This window comes from Mus pahari, chromosome 15, assembly GCF_900095145.1.
Source record: "Mus pahari chromosome 15, PAHARI_EIJ_v1.1, whole genome shotgun sequence".
Classification (NCBI taxonomy): Eukaryota; Metazoa; Chordata; class Mammalia; order Rodentia; family Muridae; genus Mus; species Mus pahari.
This window is the reverse complement of record NC_034604.1, coordinates 16,266,745-16,275,406: the sequence shown is the minus strand read 5'-3', so window position 1 is coordinate 16,275,406 and position 8,662 is coordinate 16,266,745. Positions and strand designations below refer to the sequence as shown.

The following is an 8,662-nucleotide window of genomic DNA, read 5'->3' as shown; positions in this document are numbered from 1 at the left end:
TGTGTGTGTGTGTGTGTGTGTGTGTGTGTGTGTGTGTGTGTGTGTAGTAGGGTAGAGGACAATCTTGGGTGTTATTCTTAAGGTGCTATCCTCCTTTGTATCCTCCTTTGGCTTTATTTATTTATTTTGGGTAGTCTCTCACTATATAGCCCTTGCCTGGCCTGAAATTCACTACGTGGACCAGGCTGGTCTTGAACTCATGTAGACTTCCCTTTGACTATGGATTATTGGAATTAAAAGTATGTGCCACTTTTTTCCCTGGCTTGAAATTCATCAAGTAGGCTAGGCCAGATGGCTAACAAGCCCCAGGGATCTATCTGTGTCTGCTTCGTGGCTCTGAGATTACAAGCACACTACCATACCTGCAATTTGGGTAGATTACAAGCACACTACTATACCTGGACTTTGGGTTCTGGTGATTGCACTCTAACCCTTGTGTTCACAAGGCAGCCATTTATCAACTGAGCCATATGTTCTTTAAAAAGTATTTGTGACAAAACCTGTTGGACATTTGAGTTTGTAACAGAAAAATAATCAGTGAATCTTTTAAATCTACTTCTATTTGGAAAGAGGTCAAGTTGGTCATTCCTTATAGAGTTTATTCCATTGCGATTCTAGCAAACGTATTTTATACAGTTTTGGACTAGAATCAGAACAGGAGTGACTCCTGAGCCCTTGGCAACACTGAAGGGCTGAGGTACAAGACAAAGTCTTTGAACAATGAAGTGGTTGTTCTGTGAGTAGATTTGTAGGCAACTGTGAGTGGATAGAAGTTTGCTGGTGTTTTGTGCAGTGTTGAATGTAAGCGATCAAATGTTAAGGGCCTTCTGAAATTACTGTCAGAACATAGCTAAGAGTGCAGAGGGTTTGGGGGAATATAAATATACACTGGTTGTTCACACAAGGACTGTAGGCAGAGGTTCCCTAATTGCTTGATTGGCTAAATAAAAATGGCAGAAACTAATCGCTGGGTGAAGATGTGGAGGCAGGTTTTCCGGGTCCCAGGAGGAAGAGGAGGAGACTGGAGAGAGAAAGGGCTTTTCAGCCAGGATATGGAATGGAGAAGACAGACACCATGCAGGTCTGGGGGCTATTAGACCCTATGGTGGCCTTCACCACTGGATGAATTACAACACAGGATAGCTGATGAGTTTAGGACAATAGATCCTGCACCTAATGGTTGCAACATCTGGCTGATTTTAAATGTTAAGATTGTCTGGTGTTTTCCTTCCGCAACTACTCAGGTGGGCAAGAGAGAGTGTGCAGCCCCGGGGAGGTCTTCGGTGGTCAGCAGAGCCAGCCAAGGGGATGGATGGTTGGTGTAGAATGATCGTGTTTGTGGGAAAAGCATTAGCTAGCCGGTGGGCAGCCGAGTGAGGCCAGGGCAGTTGTGTGAGGCTATTGGAGCTAGTCAGCGGGCGGCTGCTGATTCCAGAGCCTTGTGTGCCATTTTTTAAAATTACATGCTACAAAGAAGAAATACAGAATGATAAAGCAGTAGAAAGGATCACCATAAACCCCAAGCTTATTTTCAAGATTATAAGGGCATTTTACTTATTTTGATTACATTCTGACTTATTCTATAATTTTGTTTTTGAAATGAGAACCCTGTTTGGATTTGAGACAGGGTCTCTTTGAGTAGCCTGGACTAGCCTTGAACTCAAGATCTTCCTGCCTCGGCCTCCCGTGTGCTGGGATGACAGACATGCACTACTACATCCAGCTTGAGATTGATTTAATTTTTGCAATTAAACAAGTTATTTGAAAAATAATAAGAAGAAAGTAAGGTTTTATGAGTAGTATTCTAAACATATGGGGGGGGGGAAGAAAAAGATGAACCAAGTGATTTCACTTTTCTCTCATGATTTAATATCTTGCAATTCTTCAGATTATTCTTGAGCTAAAGGCAAAGGGATCCACAGGCAGGTGAGGCTTTCTAACTCTCTCTCTCTTTTTTTCTTTTTTTCTTTTTTTCTCTCTGTGCCCTTAACAGTTTCCTTATGTTTTATTTTACCATTCTAGGTCACATAAGGCACATTTCATTTTAGGATGCCAGTGTATAAAATCCTTGCGGCATGTTCCACCATGCTGTTCTATACTCTTTCTCTATAACTTCCCCAGACAATTTCATTTCTACTTTAATGCCATCTATGCATATACAATTTAATGCATCTCTGTTAAGTCTAGGGACCCCAAATGAAAGAAAACATATGATCTTTGTCTTTCCGAGATTGGTGTAATTGAGTTAATATGATTATCTCTAGAGGAATCAATATTTTGGCAAGTGATTTACCTTGATCTTTATGACTGAAAACCATTCCACTGTGTATATAGACCATATTTTTCTTATCTGTTTCTCTGTTGAGAAAGTTGGGTCCATAATTAAGCTATTGTGAAAAGTGCTTCAGTAAACATGCATATGCAAGAATAGCTGTGATATGTTGATTTGGAACCTTTTTAGTAAATATCCAGAGGTGTGTAGCTTGGTTATAGGGCAGATCTATTTTCAGTCTTTTGAGGACCCTCCATACTGACTTCCATAATGGCTATAAGACCACATGCCCTTTTCTTAGAAGTATGGGTCTCTTAGTAAGGTAAGGAAGTGTCCTGGTGTAGCCCTGTTTATCCCTGTTTATGTGACTGTAGGAAAGTAGGCTAAGGGTGATTTTATGTAGTTTCATTTACACTTAATGGTGCTTTCTCTTGTTATTCAGTTGTGTTTGGAGTTAAAGAGGTTGTGAACTGCTGTGTTGCTAGGAACTGAACATGTGTCCTCTGGAAGAACAGCCAGTGCTCTTAACCACTGAGTGTTTTCCAGTGCTTTCTGGCTGAACAATGATATTATTACTTTTGGGATAATGGCTTGGAAACCCAAGCCTAGCTTGAACAGGCTCTTGATCAAGAGACTGATATCAAAATGAGAATCATAACAATAACAAAGGGGAATTTCATTGTATGTTTTGGTTGTGCCCCAACTAACATACCATGTGAAGACAGGAGAGTTTGAAAGCAGACCTAACACAAGCTGAAGAATTCATTCATCCCATCTCTGTTGGAAATTGAACCATGTCTTACTGTGCCTCAGAGGCCAATCAATCAAAGAGAATATTTATTCAAATGGGCAGAGACTCCAGAAGTTTCCATGCTGTTTTTGTAGCTCATTATCTACAGTGCTTCCCTTATCCATGATGTACAGAAGGATCATTAGATTTCAGCTTCCCTGGCTTTCATTACTTCCACTGGAAATATATATGTAGTCTATGTCATATTTCCAGTTTTTTAAATAATCAAAATAACTTATAATAGTTAACTGCCTCTTAAATATATGTGATATCTTCTGAAGCAGAAAGGAATATGCACTCAACCAGTTTTTAAAATCTATTTGGAATATTAAAAATGATAGAAGTAGAAGAAAGTCTCTTGAGAAGTCCTCTATGAAAGGAAACTGTGACAAGTTCCTGATTAGACAGAAACCATTCCTCCAAGGGAGAAAATGTAGCATCACTGTGGCTTCATAGAATGAATTAGTGTTCCTTCTGTTTCTATTTTGTGGAACAGTTTGAAGAGTATTGGTATTAATTAGGTCTTCTTTGAAGGTCTGATAGAATTCTGCACTAAACTCATCTGGTCCTGGGATGTTTTGGTTTGGGAGACTTTTAATGACTGCTTCTATTTCTTTAGGGGTTATGGGACTGTTTAGATGGCTTATCTGATCCTGATTTAACTTTGGTGCCTGGTATCTATCTATGAAATTGTCCATTTCATCCAGATTTTCCAGTTTTGTTGAATATAGGCATTTGTAGTAGGATCTGATAATTTTTTGAATTTTCTCAGTTTCTGATGTTATGTCTCCTTTTCATTTCTGATTTTGTAAATTTGGATACTGTCTCTGTGCCCTCTGGTTAGTCTGGCTTAAGGTTTATCTATCTTGCTGATTTTCTCAAATAATTAGCTCCTGGTTTTGCTAATTCTTTGTACAGTTCTTTTTGTTTCCTCTTGGTTGACTTCAGCCCTGATTTTGATTATTTCCTGCTGTCTACTCCTGTTGGGTGTATTTGCTTCTTTTTATTCTAGAGCTTTCAGGTGTGCTGTCAAGCTTCTAGTGTATGCTCTCTCCAGTTTCTTTTTGGAGACACTTGGAGCTTTGAGTTTTCCTCTTATCACTGCTTTCATTGTGTTCCATAAGTTTGGATATTTTGTGCCTTCATTTTCATTAAATTCTAAAGTCCTTAATTTCTTTCTTTATTTCTTTCTTGACCAAGTTATCATTGAATAGGGCATTGTTCAGCTTCCATGTATATGTGGGATTTCTGTTGTTTTTGTTGCTATTGAAGACCAACAGTGGTGATCTGATAGGATGCATAGGATTATTTCAATCTTCTTGTATCAGTTGAGGCTTTTTTCTGTAACCAATTATATGGTCAGTTTTGGAGAAGGTACCATGAGGTAATGAGAAGAAGGTATATATATATATATATATATATATATATATATATATATATATATATATTAGCATGAAATGTTCTATAGATAACTGTTAAACCATTTGGTCCATGACTTCTTTTAGTTTCAATGTGCTTCTGTTTAGTTTCCATGATATGTCTATTGATGAGAGTGGGGTGTTGAAGTCTCCCACTACTATTGTGTGAGGTGCAATGTGTGCTTTGAGCTTTAGTAAAGTTTCTTTTATGAATGTGGTTGCCCTTGTATTTGGAGCACAGATGTTCAGAATTGAGAGTTCTTCTTGGTAGATTTTTCCTTTGATGAGTATGTACTGTCCTTCCTCATCCTTTTTGATGACTTTTGGTTGAAAGTTGATTTTATTCTATATTAGAATGGCTACTCCAGCCTGTTTCTTGAGACCATTTGCTTAGAAAATTGTTTTCCAGCCCTTTACTCTGAGGTAGTGTCTGTCTTTTACACTGAGGTACGTTTCCTGTAAGCAGCAAAATGCTGGGTCTTGTTTACATATCCAGGCTGTTTTTCTGTCTTTTTATTGGGAAATTGAGCCCATTGATGTTAAGAGATATTAAGGAATAGTGATTGTTGCTTCATTTTAATTTTGATATTATTTTTATGTTTGTGTGGCTATCCTCTTTTGGATTTGTTGAAAGATTACTTTCTTGCTTTTACTAGTGTGTAGCTTCCCTCCTTGTGTTGACATTTTCCATCTATTATCCTTTGAAGGACTATATTTGTAGAAAGATATTGTGTAAATTTGGTTTTGTCATGGAATATCTTGTTTTCTCCATCTATGGTAATTGAGAGTTTTGCTGGGTATTGTAGTCTGGGCTGGCATTTGTGTTCTCTTAGGGTCTGTATCACATCTACCCAGGATCTTCTAGGTTTCATAGTCTCTGGTGAGAAGTCTGGTGTAAATCTGATAGATCTGTCTTTATATGTTACTTGACCTTTTTCACTTACTGCTTTTAATATTCTTTCTTTGTTTTGTGCCTGGAGGTCTGATTGTGCTGCAGACAACAGTTCATATTTTAGTTAGTAGGAGTCAAGTTGCTGACCCAACAATGCTTCACCATGCTTTGGAAATTCTTAGGAATACATATATTTCTTTCTTTTCTTTTTTCTTTCTTCTCTTCTCTTCTCTTCTCTTCTCTTCTCTTCTCTTCTCTTCTCTTCTCTCTCTCTCTCTCTCTCTCTCTCTCTCTCTCTCTCTCTCTCTCTCTCATTTTTCAATATGGGGTTTCTCTGTGTAGTTCTGGCTGTCCTGAAACTCACTCTGTAGACAAGGCTGACCTAGAACTTGGAAATCCACCTGCCTATGTTTCCCAAGTGCTGGAATTAAGGTTGCAAGCCAACACTGCTCAGCTTCTTATGAATATTTTTAATGAACACATTATATAATATTGTGTGTGTGTACACGTGAGCACACTTGCATTAAACCCAGGATTTTGCACATTTCACCTGAGAACTCTACTACTGAGCTATAGCCTAATTTTTATGCTGACTCCAGCCCAGACTTCCAAAGTGTAAATATACATTAAAAAATAATGTATGCTGTGAATCAGGGTCAGCCTCTCTTTGCTCTGAATTAATCTGATTTGGTAACTGCTTATTTGTGGAAATATATTTGTAAGATAGTAAAGTGTGTGAGTGAGTTTTCCAGATGACCCTTAATGCTACTTCAGAACAAACTTTTCCTTGGTTCCTATAATTTGCTGGAGGTAAACTGACAGACTTAAGTCTTCACAAAATCTATATTGAAGTCATGAGTTCCTTTCTTCTTCCTGCTACCCTGGTCAAATTTATAGCATCTGGCAGAGGCAGGGACTTACAACTATGTTCTTGCTCAGGTAGCCACTGCCACTCACTAACATCCCATATACAGTTTCAAAAAGATAACGTCTCCTATACTGAATAGTGGTAGCACACACGTTTAATCCTAGTAATTCAGAAGGCAGAGGCAGATAATCTCTGAGTTTGAGACCAGCCTAGTCTAGGATGGCTATGGTTACACAGAGAAATTCTGTCTCAAACCCACAACAATCAAACAAATAAATAAATGAACAACCAACCAGTCAACAATGGCAACAACCAAATCAAACCAAACCCCAAGCTCTACATACAACATTCTGAACAGAACAGCAATGATGTAGGCACTAAGATCAACAATTAATAAATGGTACCTCTGAACTGAATGGAAAAGCTTCTGCAAGGCAAGAGACATTGTCAAAAGGACAAAGAGGGAGCCTACAGAATGGGAATTTTTGTTTTTTATCAACTCCACATCTGATAGAGGTAATATATAAAGAACTCAAGATACTAGATATCAAAAAACTAAACAATTTAATTAAAAATGGAATACAGATCTAAAAAGAGAATTCTCAATAAGAATCTCAAATGGCTCAGAAAATTTAAATGTTCAACATCCTTAGCCAGCAGGGGAAAGCAAAAGAAAACTACTTTGAGATTCCACCTTATGTTTGTCACAATGGCTAAGTGATAGCTCATGCTGGTGAGGATGTGGAGCAAGGTAAACACTCTTCCATTGCTGGTGGGAGTGCAAATTTGTACAGCTACTGTGGAAATTAATATGGTGGTTCCTCAGAAAATTGAGAATCGATCTACCTTAAGACCCAGATATACCACTCCTGGGCATAAACCCAAAGGATATTCCATCCTACCACAAGGACATTTAGTCAGCCATATTTATTGAGGCTTTATTCATAATAGTCAGAAAGTGGAAACAACCCATATGTCCCTCAACTGGAGAATGTATAATGAAAATGTGTTATATTTACACAAATGACATAATGAAATTTGCAGGCATATGGATGCAACTAAAAAAGCATCATCCTGAGTGAGGTAACCTAGACCCAGAAAGATAAATATGGTATTACAAGAGGGTATTAGCTGATAAATGGTAATCAAGCTACAATCCATAGACCCAGAGAGGTTAGGTTAAGAGTAGAGCTCTAGGGGGACACATGGATCTTCCTGGGAAGAGGGAATAGAACAGGATTTGTGAGTGTACTGGGTGCAGATGGAGATGGGAGCAGGAGGGATCAGGTGTGGGAGGGAAAGATGGCTGAAAACAATCAGAGGGCAGTGTAAAACTTAGTGCATTGGAAACTTCCTGGAACCCATGAGGGCGACCCTACTGAAGGCTCCGAGTAATGGAAGGTCCAGAGTCTGAATTGGCCATCTTTTGAGGCCAGGCAAGGTTTTCAGTGGTGGGCCTGGATTGCATTTGGTTGAGTTGTTGGCCAAGAAGTTCCTGTGGAAATTCCCAAACAACCCAGGCTGATGTAAAAACAGAGGGTTGCTCCTGAAAACTGATGGGGTGGGGTGCATTGCATCTCCAACCGCCTCAAAATCTTTTTGTAGGTCAGCCATGTTCTCATGGGCTTCAGAGAACTCTGCCTCCTCCATGTTCTCACCACATACCAGTGGGTACCGAAGGGCTTCTTTGTACACATTAGATCAAACTTGTGATCTAGACCTCAGTGACAGTGGTGTTGCTCAGCATGCACATAGCTCTCTGGACCTTGGCTAGGTCCCTCCACAACTCCCCTCCCCCATGTACTATGGTGGGAGGCTGGTGATTAATGCCAACCTTGAAGCCAATGGGGCACCAATCTACAAACTGGGTGGTACATTTGGTCATGATGGTGGCAATGGTAGAATTGACATCTTTGGGGACCACACCACCATGGTATAGCAGGCAGCAAGCCATGTATTTATCATGTTGAGGGCCACATTTCACCATCTGGTTGACTGGATCAAAGCAGACATTAGTGATATCTGCTGTTTTAAGTTGCTCACGGTGGGCTTTCTCAACAGAGATGACAGGAACATATGCAGCCAGAGGGAAGTGAATGCAAGGATAGGGTACCAGGGCTGGTCTGGAATTCTGTCAGATCAGATTTAGGGCTCCATCATATCTGAGGGAAGCAGTGATGGAAGACACAATCTGGCTTATAAGGTGGTTAAAGTCAGTGTACTTTGGGTGCTGAATGGTGAGGTTTCTAGGAAAGATGTCATAGATGGCCTCATTGTCCACTATGAAGGCACAATCGGAGTGCTAGAGGGTGGTGTGCCTGGTGAGAATGGAATTTTAGGGCTCAACCACAGCAGTGGAAGTCTGGTGGCTGGGTAAACGGAGTAACTCCAGTTTAGACATCTTTTCATAATCAACAGAATA

General features: G+C 39.5%; 1 pseudogene; it reads right to left on the bottom strand.

Annotated features, from left to right (window-relative positions):
- Positions 1–7,575: 7,575 nt before the first annotated feature.
- The window catches only part of LOC110333457, a 1,767-nt pseudogene continuing 680 nt past the window's right edge, over positions 7,576–8,662 (bottom strand).